Consider the following 18,963-nt stretch of genomic DNA (forward strand, 5'->3'; position numbering starts at 1 on the left):
TACAAGAAACCCACTTGAGACCAAGGGACACATATAGACTGAAAGTAAAGGGATGGAAAAAGATATTCCATGCAAATGGAAGTCAAAAGAAAGCTGGTATAGCAATACTCATATCAGACACATTAGACTTTAAAGACTATTACAAGAGACAAGGAAGGACACTACATAATGATCAAGGGATCAGTCCAAGAAGAACATATAATAACTGTAAATATCTATGCCCCCAACATAGGAGCACCTCAATACATAAGGCAAATGCTAACAGCCATAAAAGGGGAAATCGACAGTAACACAATAATAGTAGGAGATTTGAACACCCCACTTAAACAATGGACAGATCATCCAAACAGAAAATAAATAAGGACACTCAAGCTTTAAATGACACATTAGACCATCTCATCTTAATTGATATTTATAGGACATTCCATCCCAAAATGACAGAATACACTTTCTTCTCAAGTGCAGATGGAACATTTTCCAGGATAAATCACATCTTGGGTCACAAATCAAGTCTCGGTAAATTTAAGAAAATTGAAATCATATCAAGCATCTTCTCTGATCACAACCATGAGACTAGATATCAATTAAAGGAAAAAAACTGTAAAAAATACAAACACATGGAGGCTAAACAATACACTATTAAACAACCAAGAAATCATTAAAGAAATCAAAGAGGGAATCAAAAAATATCTAGAAACAAACGACAATGAAAACACAACCACCCAAAACCTATGGGATGCAGCAAAAGCAGTTCTAAGAGGGAAGTTCATAGCAATACAGTCCTACATTAAACAAGAAAAATATTGAATAAACAACCTAACCTTACACCTAAAACAATTAGAGAAAGAAGAACAAAGAAACCCCAAAGTGAGCAGAAGGAAAGAAATCATAAAGATCAGAGCAGAAATAGATGAAAAAGAAGGAAACAATAGCAAAGATTAATGAAACTAAAAGCTGGTTCTTTGAGAAGATAAACGAAATTGATAACCATTAGCGAGACTCATCAGGAAAAAAAGGGAGAAGACACAAATCAACAGAATTAGAAATGAAAAAGGAGAAGTAACAGACACCGCAGAAATACAAAAGATCATGAGAGACTACTGCAAGCAACTATATGCCAATAAATTGGATAACCTAGGAGAAATGGATAGAGTCTTAGAAAAATACAATCTTCCAAGACTGAACCAGGAAGAAATAGAACATATGAACAGACCAATCACAAGTATGGAAATTGAGACTGTGATTAAAAATCTCCCAACAAACAAAAGCCCAGGGCCAGATGGCTTCACAGGCGAATCCTATCAAACATTTAGAGAAGAGCTAACACCTATCCTTCTGAAACTCTTCTAAAATATAGCAGAGGGAGGAACACTCCCAAACTCATTTTACGAGGCCACCATCACCCTGATACCAAAAGCAGGCAAAGATGTCACACAAAAAGAAAATTACAGGCCAATATCACTGATGAATATAGATGCAAAAAGCCTCAACAAAATACTAGCTAACAGAATCCAGCAGCACATTAAAAAAATCATACACCATGATCAAGTGGGGTTTATCCCTGGGATGCAAGGATTCTTCAGTATATGCAAATCAATCAACGTGATACATCATATCAACAAATTGAAGAATAAAAACCATATGATAATCTCAATAGATGCGGAAAAAGCTTTTGACAAAATTCAACACCCATTTATGATAAAAACTCTCCAGAAAATGAGCATAGAAGGAAATTACCTCAACATAATAAAAGCCATATATGACAAACCAAAAGCCAACATCATTCTAAATGGTGAAAAACTGAAAGCATTCCCTCTAAGAACAGGAAGAAGACAAGGGTGTCCACTCTCACCATTATTATTCAACATAGTTTTGGAAGTTTTAGCCACAGCAATCAGCGAAGAAAATGAAATAAAAGAAACCCAAATGGGAAAAGAAGTAAAATTGTCACTCTTTGCAGATGATATGATATTATACATAGAAAACCCAAAAGACTCTATCAGAAAACTGCTAGCACTAATCAATAAATTTAGTGAAGTAGCAGGATACAAAATTAATGCACAGAAATCTCTTGCATTCCTATACACTAACAACGAAAGAGCAGAAAGAGAAATTAAGGAAACTCTCCCATTTACCATTGCAACAAAAAGAATAAAATACCTAGGAATAAACCTGCCTAAGGAGGCAAAAGACCTGTATGCAGAAAACTATAAGACACTGATGAAAGAAATCAAAGACAACACAAACTGATGGAGGGACATACCATGTTCTTGGATTGGAAGAATCAACATTGTGAAAATGGCTATACTACCCAAAGCAATTTACCGATTCAATGCAATCCATATCAAATTACCAATGGCATTTTTCACAGAACTAGAGCAAGAAATCTTACGATTTGTATGGAAATGCAAAAGACCCCGAATAACCAAAGCAATCTTGAGAAGGAAAGACAGAGTTGGTGGAATTAGGTTTCCTGACTTCAAAGTATACCACAAGGCCACAGTGATCAAGACAGTATGGCACTGGCACAAAAATAGAAAGGAAGATCAATGGAATAGAATAGAGAACTCAGAGGTAAGCCCAAGCACATATGGGCACCTTATCTTTGACAAAGGAGGCAAGAATATGCAAAAAGACAGTCTCTTCAATAAGTGGTGCTGGGAAAATTGGACAGCAACATGTAAAAGAATGAAATTCGAACACTTCCTAACACCATACACAAAAATAAACTCCAAATGGATGAAAGACCTACATGTAAGGCCAGACACTATAAAACTCCTCGAGGAAAACATAGGCAGAACACTCTATGACATACATCAAAGCAAGATCCTTCTTGACCCACCTCCTAGAATCATGGAAATAAAACCAAGATTAAACAAATGGGACCCAATGAAACTTAAAAGCTTTAGCACAGCGAAAGAAACCATAAACAAGACAAGAAGACGACCCTCAGAATGGGAGAAAATACTTGCCAAAGAAGCAACTGACAAAGGATGAATCTCCAAAGTATACAAGCAGCTCATGCAGCTTCATACCAAAAAAGCAAAGAACCCAATCCACAAATGGGCAGAAGACCTAAATAGACATTTCTCCAAAGAAGACATACAGATGGCCAACAAACACACAAAAAGATGCTCAACATCACTAATCGTTAAAGAAATGCAAGTCAGAGCCACAATGAGGTATCACCTCACACCGGTCAGAATGGCCATCATCAAAAAATCTAGAAACAACAAATGTTGGAGAGGGTGTGGAGAAAAGGGAACCCTCCTGCACTGTTGGAATGTAAGTTGGTACAGCCACTATGGAAAACAGTTTGGAGGTTCCTTAAAAAACTAAAAATAGAGCTACCATATGACCCAGTAATCCCACTCCTGGGCATATACTCAGAGAAAACCATGATCCCAAAAGAAACATGTACCATAATGTTTATTGCAGCACTATTTACAATAGCCAGGACATGGAAGCAACCTAAATGCCCATCAACAAATGAATGGATAAAGAAGATGTGGCATATATATACAATGGAATATTACTCAGGTATAAAAAGGAATGAAATGGAGCTATATGTAATGAGGTGGATAGACCTAGAGTCCATCATACAGAGTGAAGTAAGCCAGAAAGAGAAAAACAAATATTGTATGCTAACTCATATATACAGAATCTTAAAAAAAAAAAAGGCACTGATGAACCCAGTGACAGGGCAGGAATAAGGATGCAGATGCAGAGAATGGACTGGAGGACATGGGGTTAGGGGTGCGGGGCATGAAGTCAAAGCTGGGACGAAGTGAGAGAGTAGCATAGACATATATATACTACCAATTGTAAAATAGATAGCCAGTGGGAAGTTGCTGTATAATGAAGGGAGATCAACTCAATGATGGGTGATGCCTTAGAGGGCTGGGACTGGGAGGGTGTGAGGGAGTCACGGGAGGGAGGGGATATGGGGATATGTGTATAAATACAGCTGATTGACTTTGGTGTACCTCATAAGCTGGTACAAGAGTGTAAAGCAATTATATTCCAATAAAAAGCAAAAAAAAAAAAAGATGTAAAACATTGAAGTGAATTAAATAATTTAGGAAACTAAAGATAACATCAAAACAATCCAAATAAAGGTATGAGATAGTTAATGATGATGAAAACTAAATTTAATGGATTAGAAAACAAAATGCAATTAATAAACCAAAAGCCTCTTCTTTAGAGTGTCATAGTGACCCCTCTCCCCTGAAAATCTAATGGAGAAGGCACTAGAAGAGAGAGAGGTAAAACCTTTGTTTTACCTGAAACAGAAATGTAACTTTAGATGTTAAAAGTGCAGAAGAACTAGAAGGAATATTTTGTGTAACCTTATGCCAATAAATTTCAAGACCTAGATCAAGTGGATAGCTTCCTAAGAACATGAATTATTAAAAGCAGCTCAATAAAGGTAAATAGCCATACTATTTTAAGAATCATAAAATAAATATAAACATTTGTCTAAGATCCACCATTTTAAAAGATATTGGGATTGTGAACAATTCTTAGGATAACCTTGGTGAAATGGACCAATTCCTTGAAAAACACAGTGCCAAAACTCATACAAGGAGAAATAGCTAAGATGAATAGGCCTATATCTGCTAAAGAAATTGAATCAATAAGTAATAACCTTCCAAAAAAGAGAGCACCAGGCTCAGATGGGCTCAGTGGTGAATTCAAACAAATACTGAAGGAAAAATGATTCCAAATCTTTTCCAGAAAATAGAAACAGAAGGAATACTTCCTAACTCATTCTATGAAACCAGCATTATTCTAATAGCAAAACCAGACAAAGACATTACAAGAAAACTATAGACCAATATCTTTCATGAACTTAGATATAAAAAATCCTCAACAAAATATTAGCAAATCAAATCCAACATGGTATAAAATGTACACACAACCAAGTGGGATTTATTTCAGTTATTTGAGATTGGTTCAACATTTAAAAATCAATTAATATAATCCATCATGTCAACAAGCTAAAGAAGAAAAATCATATGATCATACTAATAGATGCAGAAAAAGAAATGGACAGATCTAACATCCACTCGTGATTAAAAAACAAAACAAAACAAACAAACAAAAACTCTCAGCAAACTAGGAATAGGGGGAAACTTCCTCAACTTGAGAAAGAATATCTACAAAAACGCTACAGCTAACATCATATTTAATGGTGAGAAACTAGATGTTTCCTGCTAAGATCAGGAACAAGGCAATGATGTCCACTCTCAACACACTTATTCAGTGTAGTAGTAGAAGTCCTAGATAATGCAATAAGACAAGAAAAGGAAATAAAAATGTATACAAATTGAGAAGGAAGAAGTAAAACTGTCTTTGTTCACATGTGATATGATTGTCTATGTAGAAAATTCCAAAGAATGAACAAAAAAAAAATCCAGGAACTATTAAGCAAATATAGCAAGGTTGCAGGATACAAAGTTACTCTACAAAAGTCAATTGCTTTCTTATATACCAGCAATGAACATTTGGGATTTGAAAATAAAAACACAATACCATTTATATTAGTGTGGGGGAGGGAGGAGAAAGAGAAAGAGAGAGAGATAGAAAGGGAAAGAGGATGTATAAGATATATACAAGGAAAACAACAAAACTCTGATGAAGGTAATTAACAAAGATCTAAATAAATGGAGAGGTATTTCATGTACATGGATAGAAAACTCAATATTGTCAAGATGTCAATTCTTCCAAAATTGAACCAAGATTCAATGCAATCCCAATCAAAATCCCAACAAGTTATTTTGTGGATATCAAACAAATAGATTCTAAAATAAATATGGAAAGGCAAAGACTCAGAATATCCAACACAATATTGAAGGAAAAGAACAAAATTGGAAGACTTCACTACTTCAAGACTAACTATAAAGCTATGGTAATTAAGACAGTGAGATATTGGTGGAAAAAAATAGACAAATACATCAATAGAACAGACTAGAGTGCCCAGAAATAGACCCACACTAATATATTTAGCTGATCTTTGGCAAAGGAGCAAGGGCAATTGAATGGAGAAAGGATAGTATGTTTCAACTAATGGTGCTGAAACAACTGGGCATCCACATGCAAAAACATGAATATAGACACAGACTTTACACCTTTCACAAACAAAGTTAACTCAAAATAGATCATAGACCTGAATGTAAACTGTGAAACTATTAGACATGTAGAGGATAACATAGGAGAGAATCTAGGTGATCTTGGTTTGGCAATGAATTTTTTTAGATACAACACAAAAATCACATTCCATGAAAGAAAAAGAAAAAGGCACATTGGCATCCATTACAATTGAAGTTCTGCCCTGCAAAAGACATGATTAAGAAAGTAAAAGATAAACCACAGAATGGGAGAAGACATTTACAAAACATATCTGATACGGGACTAGTATCCAAAATATACAAAGAGCTCTTAAAACTCAACAATAAGAAAACAACCCAGTTAAAAAATGGGCAAAAAATCTGAATAGACACCTCATCAAAGAAGATGTACTAATAGCAAATAAGCATAGAAAAAGATGCTCAACATAACATTTCACCATGGAACTGCAAATTAAAACAACAGTGAGATAGCACTGCACACCTCTTAGAATGGCTAAAATCCCAAACACTGATGACACCAAATACGAGCAAGGATGTGGAGCAACAGGAACTCTCATTCATTCCTGGGGGGATGCAAAATGGTACAGTCACTTTAGAAGTTAGCTTGGCAGTTTCTTATAGAACTAAAAATACTCTTACCATATGATTGCACTGCTTGGAATTTATTCAAATGAATTGAAAATTTATGTCCACACAAGTGTTTATACAGCTTTACTCATAATTGTCAAAACTTGGAAGCAACCAAGATGTCCTTCAATATGTGAATGAATAAACAAATGGTGGCAAGCATATACAGTGCAATATCATTCAGCAATAAAAAGAGATGAGCTATCAAGCCACACAAAGACATGCGGGAACCTTAAGTACATATTACTAAATGAAAGAGGTTGGTCTGCAAAGGTTATATGCTATATAATTCCAACTGCATGACATTCTGGAAAAGGCAAAATTATGGAGACAGTTAAGAGATCAATGTTTGCCAGGGGCTTAGAGGAAGGGAGGAAGGATGACTAGGTAAAGCACAGGGAATTTTTAGTGCAGTGAAAGTGTTCTATATGATACTGAAATCGTGAAAACATTGTCAAAAACGATCCAATGTGCAACACAAATAGTGAACCCTAATACAAACTGTGGACTTTAGTTAGTAATAATGTAGCAACATTGGCTTAGAAATTGTAGGCAATATATTCAATACTACACTAATGCATTATGTTAATAATAGGGGAAACTGGGTGAGTGGGGTTGGGGGAGAGGGGGCCTTTGTACTTTCTGCTCAGTTTTTATGTATAATACTTTCTGTTCAGTTTTTCTAGAAACCTAAAAGTGCTCTAACAAATTAAGTTTTTAAAGTTATAGGATTAAAAAAAAATAAAGGATACCAGGGGTGAATGATTTTATAGGGCACTCTTTAAATTTTGGGGGACAGCTAATATTTAAATTATCCAAGTAATGGTAGAATTTGGGAAAAAGGCATAGCTTTCTAATTCTTCTGAAAAGTTACCAAAATCAAATAACAATTATACTGAAGAACTATAACCCAATCTTATAAATGATGATGCAAACATCTAATGCAATATTAGCAAAGAGAATACAGTCATATATTAAAAGAAAAAAATTACAGTGTTGTAGATTTTATTCTAAAAGTTCCACAAAAGATCAATACTTAGGAACCATATTGAGGAGAATTCCATGTCAAATCTGTTTAGGAAATAAACTCTTGGCAAGTCACCATGCACAGTGACACATCCAAAATTCTGATATCCTACAAAAAAGAAAGCTGTTTTTGGTTTAAAACAGTTTTTTTTTTTTCCAAAAATATTTGATAAGAGGACACTCTGTTACTCTTATGGCTCACCCAGTAACTAACCCATAGTAATGGCATTCCACGGAACACATCCCACCACTCAACGCAGAGACTCCTCTTTCTTTCAACTTGCATAAGGAGCTGTGGTAGATAGACTAATAGCCCCAAGATGCCTATGTCCTAATCCCTGCAACCTGTACATATAATATGTTATCTTCGACAGCAAAGGGGAATTAAGGTGGCAGGTGGAGTTAAGATTGCTAATCAGCTGACTTTCAGATAAGGCAAGTATCCTGGATTATTTGGAAGGGTGAAATGTAATCACGAGGGGCCTTAGAAATGGAAGAGAGAGAAGAGAAAATCAGAGAAAGAGGTGTCAGGATGGAAGCAGGTCAGAGTGCTGTGATGTGAGAAGCAGTTGACCTGCCCTTGCTGGCTTTGCAGATGGAGGAAGAGGCTGTGTGCCAAGGAATGTGGGCAGACTCTAGAAGATGGAAAATACAAGGAAATGGATTCTTCCAGGGAGCCTCCAGAAAGGAACGGAGCCTTGCTGACACCTTGATTTTAGCCCAGTGAGACCTGTGTTGGACTTCAAAATTGTAAAATAATATATTTGTGTTGCTTTAGCCACCAAATTTATAGCAATTTGTTACAGCAGAAATAGGAAACTAATATAGAGACTGTCTTAACAACTCTTTTACTTATTTTTGGTCTTTTATCTTACAATTGATCCTATGAAATAACTGGAAAGTGAGTTGGAATTAGTACAGAGTCAAAAATTTTAGAATATTTTAAGAGTATATTTGCAATTTTTTTTCCCTGTGGTTTTGGTATGGTAGAAAGAAAACAGTATTTGTAGTTTTAATGCTTGTGTGATTTGGGGAAAACTTTTTTCAAGCTCTATTTGCACTTTCATAATTATATCATGGTGCTATTGTGAAGACTTAATAAGCTTCAGTGTTGGAAAGAACTTGAAAGCAGGGCTATAGAGCAGCCTGGTAGGGTTTGAAGCTGGCTGTGGTCCTTGCTGCCTGTGTTATCTTGAATTTCCCTCCTGCTTACCCTGCTTGCCTTCCCTACTCTCTCCATTCTTTCTTCCCTTCCTTTTTCATGCAAACTTTGCACAGCTAACATTGGTATGTGTCAGACTCCAATAAATAAATACATTATAAAATCTCCAAAAGTGAAATGTCTTTCTCTTAACTTTGTTCTACATCTACCCAGTTCCCCCGCCACACCCTCCGTGCACCCATTCACAACTACTGTTCTTAGTTTCCTGTATATTATCCAGACCTATTTTATGAAACTCTAGAAAAAAAAATATAGATTTGTGTTTTCCCATTTTACTTAAAAGGTGTAATTTTATATACATTATACTGTTTTTCTTTTTTCACTTAAAGATTTTTATATTGAATACCTTTCCCCATCTGCACACAGAAGACTTCTTTATTTTTCCTGGCTTTATAGTATTTGTATGTAAATGAACTATAATTTATTTAACCTACTTGTGAACACAAGGCTGTTTTTAGTCTTTCCTATTACAAACAGTACTGAGGTGAATGGTCTTATACATAAATAATTTTATGCATTTGCAAATATATCAGTAGGGGAAAACTCCCAGAAGTGGCATTGTTGAGTCAAAGGCTTTAAACACTTGTAAGTGATGGATATGAGCACGTTTCTGACCTTCCCTTAGCTGCAGTTTCTTTGTCTATAAAGTAGGGATAATGATAAATGTGCCTTATGGAGTAGTTTGTGAGTATTAAATGATGTACTACATGTAAAGCCCTTGGCAGTAAACAAATTTTACCATCAGTTATTACTACTGTTAGATGATACAATTTTGGGGTTTTTTTTTGACAAACCACTTATATTCAGAATATATAAATAACTCTTACAAATCAAAAAGAGAAAGGCAGACAACCCAGTAGAAAAAGAAATGGTTAAAAGACATGAACAGGTACTTTTAGAAAAGAGGTATCCAAATGATCGTTGTATATATAAAAAGGTGCTGAATATCATGACTCCTCAGGGAAATGTAAATTAAAGCCACAGTGAGACAACCCTACACACATACACAAACACAGAAGAATGGCTAAAATTTGAAAGACTGACAATATCAAGTGTTAATGAGTACTTGGGGCAGACTGGAATTCACATACATTGACGGTAGTAATGTGTATTCTTTCAATCACTTTGGGAAACAGGCTGTACCTACTACTAATGCTAAATGTATAGTTATCCTGTGTCTCAGGAATGTCACTCCTAGACATTTATTTAAGAGAACTGAACACATGTGTCCACTAAAAGAAATGTACAGGAATGTTCATATCAGCATTAGCATAATTGTCAAAAACATGAAACACCCCAGATGTGCATGACCAGGAGAGTGGATGAATGCTGTGCTGTAATTCTTACAGTGTGATGCCACACAGCTGTTTTATATTGCAAAGTGCCAATGATGGCACTTTAAATATTGACTATTAATATTGTTATGAAAGTCCATAAATGCTAACTTGGGGGTAGTAATACAACAAGACAAAGAATTTACCTAATGAACAGGTTGGAGTTCTCTGCAGTCAGCATATTTACGTATGTATTCATTGTGCTAATAACTTGCTTAAAATTTTTTTCCTCTTAAATATGTTAAATACTTTCCCAATTATCCAAATGATGCCATTGAAAAATAGTGGCTGTGCTATAGTGGCAAGTCACTGTTACTCTGTTAACATAACTAGAGCTGTATTTCAGCTACAACAGTCCCAATTGAAAGTTGTCCAAAGGTGAAATGAAAAAGGATGTACCCCAGTATGGTTTTGGGTGATTTTCGTAGTCATTAGACTGGTCAGCAGGTGTGTACCAAATCCTAAAGAAGATGAATATTTCAACTGGGAAAACATCCCAACTCAAAGAATTCAATTCTCCTGTTATTAAGCTTTCCCTAAAATAAATGGAAAATTTCCATAAGGTATATAAACTACATACCTTATAACTTTCTACATGTTATATAATGTGTCTATTGTATATCCATCATTTTTATATTTGCTCAAGCGTTAATACTTGCCCTTATTCTGTTCATTTGCAGAGTAATTTTAGAGGCTACCAGGAGGATAAAAATCACACACAAAAAATAACAAACATTCACCTGTAATTAACATCTTACAAAACTTTCAATTTGGAGTCTTTATTTGAATGTCACAAAAAGAAGTTATGTGGCATTTTGAAATAATGTACTAGACCAAGATTTCGGAGGTTTCTTTGATATTCAGCTTTGATTACTCTTGTATTGGTAGGGTATGATGACATCTCATGGCACCCAAGGGCAAGAATTACAGTTGATTTTCATGAGAATCTACAAATGGAATTTCTTAATTAGCAGCTCAGTTTCTACAGGTTTGATGGTCCCGGTTCTCTCTTTTCTGCGCTGATCAGCTATCTTTCAATATGATGGATTTTAATTAGATTATTTTGAAACAATTGCTACTCCAAAAGGGTATCTTCCTAACTACCTATAGCTTCTTCTAGTTTCAAGGAAAGAACTCTCTAAAAACTTACAATGAAAAGAATATCCGAGTAGACAGTAGTCAGCAATCCAGGCTTCCAGGATTATCTCCACCATGATCTTGGTATGTAAGAAAAAAATCGTGTAATTACTTTGACCCGCAGTCTTATTTGTCCTGCCGCATTGCAAGGATACTTATTTCTGAAATCTATCTCAGATATGCCTCCTCTCCATCCTTATAACTGGAGCCTTAGCACATTGCAATTGCAGCCTAGTTTCTCTCTGAAGAGCTCACTGCTGGAATGATGTGGTCAGTAGACTGAAAGAATGAAGATTCAAAGGAGTTTGCATTTTTTATCTGAATAATTTTATTATCACAACTTGAATATGGATTTGTAGTACAGAAAAAAGACAGTGGGTAGTGAGATAGATTCACTTTTCTACATGTAAAACCTAAATTGAGTTGTCTAAGGCTTAACAAGGAGGTCTCTCCTACAGGTTACAGATTAGAAATCCTCAGTGTGTAGGTGGTAGTAAGTCCATGGAAGTGAATGAAATACCTAGGGAGAATATTTACTGAAAGATGAAGTCCAAGCAAATAACTTGATGGCTGTCTTGTACAGTGTTCCTCCCCAAAACAGAGTTTGGGACAGTGGTTTCCATGAAGTTAATTTATTTTGGGAGGTGTTCTCAGGGAGTAGGAGCGAGGCACTGTTAGAGGAAAGGAGGAGAAGTTGATTATAGGTGGTTATCAAGCTGTTCAGTACCATGGGCAGCTGGGCCTGGGCTGCTCAGAAGAATGCATCTCAGGGGGCAGTTTACCTCTCATCTTTGTTATCATCTGCCTCTAAATCTGGATTATTTCTCTCTTCACATACCATCTTTGAAGGTCCTTCTCTGGATATCTCAATTCTAGCCCAGGGGGTTTGTAGCAATTTTAGGGACCATAGGCATCCTTGTGCCAGGCTGTGGTAACATTTCCTGCTCAGCACCTCCACCAAAGTGCTGCAAAGCTCCAAGTGCTGATAGTATCGCTGCATTGTCCCCCAGAGACAGGCCAGCTGTTGAGTACCTGAGTTGGGTTGCCAGATGTAGCAAATTAAAATACAGGCAATATTTGGGACATACTTATACTAAAGAATTATTAGTTGTTTTTCTGAAATTCAGTTAACTGGGCATTTTGTTTTTATCTGGCACTTTTACACCTTAGCAGTAGCTGCCCTCCAAGATCAGCACATACCTTGTTACTGCTATCTCATCATTGATGGGAAAATAGAGTGACTGTTTTTGGATTGCAGGAGCAGTGAAACCAAGCCGTGAATATTCTGTGTGCTATAGACTGGATATTTGTATATTCGTATGTTGAAACATAATTCCCATTGTGATGGTATTTGGATGCGGGGTCTTTGGGAGGTGTAGATAATGAGGGTAGAGTCCTTATGAATGGGATTAGTACCCTCATGAATGAAATTCGACCCAGAGAGATCCCTCACTCCTTCTGCCATGTGAGGACACAACAAGAAGACAGCCATCCGTGAATCAGTAAGCCTGCCTCATCAGGCACTGAATCTGCCAGCTCCATTACCTTGGACTTTTCAAAAGCCTCTAGAACTTTGAGAAATAAATTTCGGTTGTTTGTAAGGCACCCAGTCTGTGGTATTTTGTTACAGAAGCCTGAACAGACTAAGACATCTATGCCTTTGGATGTGATAAGCATGGCATGGTTTCTTATTCTCTCAGATGAATGTGATTCTCTGCAGGCAGCACAGGCCAGACAAATCTGCGACACTGAGAAATAGTGAGTACTGTGTGGTCTGGTGTGGTTTTTCCCTTAGCTTGAGTTGTATTTTGCTTGGGTTGACGATGTAAGTTACACTGGACATGTCCTCCCCTTTATCAACCTCATGTTTGTAATGTAGTGAAATCATATCTTACCAAGGGTTAGCTTCAAAAAACAGTACAGCTTTACATCCAATAGGATGGTTACTATTTTTAAAAAAGCAGAAAATAACAAGTGTCGTGAAGATGTAGAGATACTGGAAACCTTGTGCATTGCTGGTAGGAATGTAAAATGGTACAGCTGCTGTGGAAAAAAGTATGGCAGTCCCTCAAAAATTAAACAGAATTACTATAAGATCTAACAATTCCATTTCTGGGTATATGCCCCAAAGAATTGAAAGCAGGGATTCAAACAGATGTTTGTACAGCATTGTTTATAGCAGAATTATTCACAATAGTCAAAAGGTGGAAACAACCCAAATGTTCATTGATGGATGGATAAGCAAAATGTGATATATACATACAATGGACTACTATTCAGCCTTTAAAAAGAAATGGAATCCTGTCACATGCTACAATATGGATGACCCTTGAGGATGTTATGCTAGGTGAAATAATTAAGACACAAAAGGACAAATATTGTATGAGTCCACTTATATAAGTAAAATAATGAAATTCATAGAGACAGAAAGTAGAATGATGATTTCTAGGGTCTGGGAGTGGGATCTGAGATGGCAGGAAGAATGGGGAGTTAGTAGTTAATGTGAACAGCGGGTTCACTTTGGGAAGATGGAAACATTCTGGAGATGGGTGGCAGTGAGGGTTGCACAACAGTGTAAAAGTACTTAATGCCACTGAACTGTATACCTAAAAATGAAGGCGGTAAATTTTATGTTATGTATATATTACCACGTAAAAAAGATGGTGCATAAGGTGAAAACTGATTAAAGTCAAATTTTAGAAACTGTTTAAAGCCAAAATGTTTTGAACAACCCAATATTATTTTTTAAAGCCTGTGCGAGGTGTCTCACTGGAGACTTTCCGTACAGCCATTTTTCCTCCGGTGTCGGACCAGGCTGTTTGAGCACCAGGTGAAGTAACTGGTCATGTTGTACCAAAAACTCTTATCTTTAAACATCAAAATCCCAGGCAACATGGTGAGATGCTCACACTATGAGAGACCTATAGGGACTGAGACCCAGTGAAGGAATGAGAGAGCGTTGTCTTGTCTTTCATCTTATACTCACTCCAGGCAACATTCTTTGAGTGTAATGCTGGGCTGAATGGTTGGAGCGTTGAGATGTGTTCTTATTCTCCCTTTCCCTTTCTTGGGTATGTATAGTTGAATTCATGCAAATAAAATGAATATTTGATGCAACTCCACTGGAATAACAGTTATTTTTCAACATTTTACTATGTACCAGGCATTGTTCTAAGTGCTTTGCTTGGAATAGTTTATTTTTACAGCCAACCTGTGAGAAACGTCAATTTGCCGAGCCTGCTACAGCCTCTGTAAGTTCACGTAGTATTAACCTCATGCCCAACCCCTAACTGTGAATGGTTGGACCATCTCCGCAAAGAATTTAACTAGAAAGATTAGAGGTAACCATCGATGGGGGGCTCTGGCACAGTAGGGCACGTAGATTCAGGGCTGGTGGCTGGTAGCCAGGTTGGATCATTTATAAGTAGGGGCTGGTGGGTGAGAGAGAGGAGACCAGGAAGCAGAGATGCGAGAGACCAGTATGAGAAACAGAAGGAGCTGCTCTGTTACTGAGAATTTTCAAATTTCCATGAAACCTCAGTGCAGTTCTGGCCTTTGTGTTCCAAGTGGTTTCCTTGCATATGTTCCATTTCTCTTTTATTTGAGGTAGCTTGAGAGGGTTTCTGTTCTTTCAAGCCTGGATTAGAGCACAAGCCCACATTATTGGAACTCCAGTTGCATTCATAAATGGTTTGTATACATTATGAGGCGAAAGATAGCTTTGTCTGATGGGAATGGCTAAGAGCTAGGGATCGGGGGATGTGTTTTAGTTCCAGTACTGCCATGAACTTGTGTGACCTTGGGTAAACTATTTATCCTTTCTAGACTACAGTTTCCTCATCTGTAAAATAAGGATAACCTTGCTTGCCATGTCCATTTCATAGAAGGAGGATATATAAACTTAATATATGCTTAAAGCATTTTAAAAGGTTACAAAGCAATATGTAAATGCAAATAATGCTCATTACATTTGGCCAGAAAAAAAGTATATTCATCTTGTAACTTTTTATACTAGCAAAATTTCTGAGAGTTCATTTGGCACTTGAATTTGAGTAAAAGTTCTCAGAAATGCTCTGACTGGAATGGAACCAAGAGATCACGTGCAGTTTATTTTTTATTTTTTTAATTTTTTGGACACACTGCGCAGCATGTGGTATCTTAGCTCCACAAACGGGCATCGAACCCGCGCCTCCTGTGGGGGAAGCATGGAGTCTTAACCACTGGACCGCCGGGGAAGTCCCCACACACAGTTTTCTGAATTTTTGTGACCCTGTGCCTTATTTTTCCAACTAGACTCTAAATTTATAGAGGGCAGGAACTCTGTGTACTGTGTGCGTTTGTTTCTTCCTTAGGACCAAGCACAGTGTAGATGCTCGTGAATATGTGTTGAATGAGTATCAGACTAAAAGGAAAGATGGATGGATATTGTTCTAGGAGACTTCGCCTTGTATGGGCATCCAGGATGAGTTTTCAGTTCTCTACAACTACTTCTCTTCTAAGAAAACAATAGGAAAAATAGGAAAAAATAGTTTGAGAGTAGGCATACATATTATATGCAGTGCATACACATTTCATAGGTGCTTTTAGACACTAACAGTGCACATGAACTCAGTGCTGTTGATCTTTCCAGCTGGGTGAGCGGCTGTTTTAAAGTTGAGGTTCGTATATTCACTAGTGTATTTAGGATGCCCTGTGCTATGTAATGTTGCTCACTAGAAAAATGTTCCCATCTTCTTGGACAGAAGGTGTTCACCATGTCAAGATTTCAGTATTTGGAAATTTACCAACTTAGTGTTCTATTAATCAAACAAACAAATCTAATTTTAAAATATCCTAAACCCCTCACATGCCCCTTGATGAAGATGGGTAACCTGTGCAGGCATGAAATTCCCATCAATGGAAATGTTTGAGCTGTGGCTTAATGAGCATCTATTAGGGGCAGTTTCAATGGCAATGTTTTTGCAGGGAGCAGAAAATGGTCTTGTTTCCTAGTGATGGTCTTTTCCAACTTGGATTCTGGAATCAGATCGCTTATACTGGAGACTTAATATATGTCTGTATAATACCTGTTGAGAATAATGCCCAACTTCAAAGAGTTTATATTCTAGAACAGGGGTCAGCAGACTGTGGCCACAGACCAAATCTGGCCTATCAACTGATTTTGCAATTAAAATTTTATTAGAATACAGTTATGTCCATTCTTTTATTTATTTTCTATGGTTGCTTTTGTACTACAACAGCATTGTTGATTAGTTCTGACAGAGACCATTTGGCCTACAAAGCCTAAAATATTTACCATTTGGCCCTTTACAGGAAAAGTATACCAGTCTCCATAAGCATAGACTGCAAAGCTCAGTACATGCTTCTGAGAGTGCACCGTACCTATTGGGATATAAGATATGTTAGAACTTTTATATATATTTTATCTTATTTTTAACATTTGACTTTAATTTTTAAGTCTTAGGTTCCTCATCCCTAGAGTCAGGATATTAATAAAACCCACTTCATTGGGTTGTCGTGAAGATTAAAAGTGATGATGGGTGTAAAATAGTTCACACAACTTGAACCTGAATTTCCAACGGCTACACTGTATTGCACTAGAACGAAATACAGGAGAGTGAAGTAGATGAGTGCTGGGAAAGTAAAGGAAGGCTTGTTGTGAGAGGTGTGACTGGAGTTGTGTTTTTGAAGAGAGAATGAGGACTGGAGGGGTATTAGGGATACTGTTATCTTTCTCAGTTACAGGGAGGCTGGGTGAGCTAACCTCTAATCTTCCTAGCAAGAGCCCTACCCCCCTTCCCTGCACTCCTCCGCCATATTTCGAAAATCCAGAGAGATGTTTTTGCCTGCCTAGTTATTCACTCGATCCAGAGAAGTAGTGCCTCTGTAATTTCAATCTGTGCCTTCTATCACTAAGATAAACTAGTAATGATTTGCCAATAAGATGCAATTACAGTGTCTGCTGAGGTCAATATTCAATCAGTGGTTCCATTCTGAGTGCTGCTTTGATCAGTTGGTCAAAAATTTCCTTTCTTTAGATGCTTTGTAAACCATGATTGAACGAGAGGTTTAGGGGTTTAAGACTGGGATGTGATTTCATTTTTAATCCAACTTTTGAGCAGCACTTCACACTGGTCAAATGTGACAAGGTCTCCCTTGGGAAGCTAGAGCCCACCCAGAGACCAGACATGCCACTTTTTTGCATTATTCCTAACCGTCTCCTCCCCTCCCCCAAGTAACAGTCAATCTCTATAAAGTATCATAAATACAATAGGTCATTCTGAAGGTTTTGTAGGGGAGGCCAGGAAGTCACATTGCTCACTGCATAGCAGAAACTTAACGCATATTTTTCATGAAACATTTTTTTCAGTTCTTTCCTAGTGTCTCCCTATCTGCTTGATTCCCTTTTTTCTCCTTTTTCCTGCCTCACATAGCCTCTTAGCCTTTCCTCTGTCAACTACAACAACCTAGGTTTTCTTTGGAAATACCAGTCAACATGATGAAGCCCCTCTAGATAACCAAACAAAGCCGCGGATTGTTCCTCAAACATGCCCCTTGGGAGTACCAGCCCAGATCACCATGCTAGGAGACTGTAGTGGCTGACTTACAGGAAAAAAGTGGGACTTGGCTGATAATAAATCAACACAAAATTGAGAAATTTCATCCCAGAGGCCCAAGATGATGATATTTGATTGGTGTTGGTGTTCACCTGGGTCACAATCAAAGCTCCGCTCTCTTTCACTCTGTCTCTCTTTCACTCTCTCTGACTGAACTTATCTGCAAGTCTGATTTAAGGTTAGTTGAAAAGCAGACTTTTCATCTTGGTTTTGATAAGAATTCACATTTACTTAAGACGTAATCAGGGGCTTCAAGTAGCTAGTGGCAGCTCTTCTGTGATGCTAAGATTTTATTATTTCATGTTTAAAGTGTAAGTTTTTAATCCTTCTGGGTTTTAGTTTTCTAATATGACCACATTACTTAAATTTGAATATATATATAGTTTTTGTCCTGGAAATCCCTGTTATGGTAACCTATCCTAATGAAATAATAGCCCTGGGACTTTTATGAACAAGGACATTTGTCACAATATCATTTGTCAAGGAACAAAACAAAACAAAAATGCATGGCTGTCGATAATAAGGGAAATATTGAATAAACTCTGGTATAATACTATTGTGGAATATTAAATGTTTCCCGAAATAGATACATCTCTATCTATTTATCCAAAAGACTGTCAATAGTGTATTGTTATGTGAGAAAGGCACCAAATGACAATAAAAATCTCAAATCCCTCATATCAGTTTTATTTTTAAAAATGCAGAAAAGATGTGAGTAGAAAAACACAATATTGAGATATTTTACTTTTGCGGGAGATAAAGATAGGTAATTAATATTTTCTTTACATGAATTTTTTGTTCTTTTACTGGTTTCAGTGGTTGTGGTGAACACTTGTTGATTTTGTAATTTGATAAAAGATTATATCTGA

This window comes from Hippopotamus amphibius, chromosome 16 (assembly GCF_030028045.1).
Source record: "Hippopotamus amphibius kiboko isolate mHipAmp2 chromosome 16, mHipAmp2.hap2, whole genome shotgun sequence".
NCBI classification, from domain to species: Eukaryota; Metazoa; Chordata; class Mammalia; order Artiodactyla; family Hippopotamidae; genus Hippopotamus; species Hippopotamus amphibius.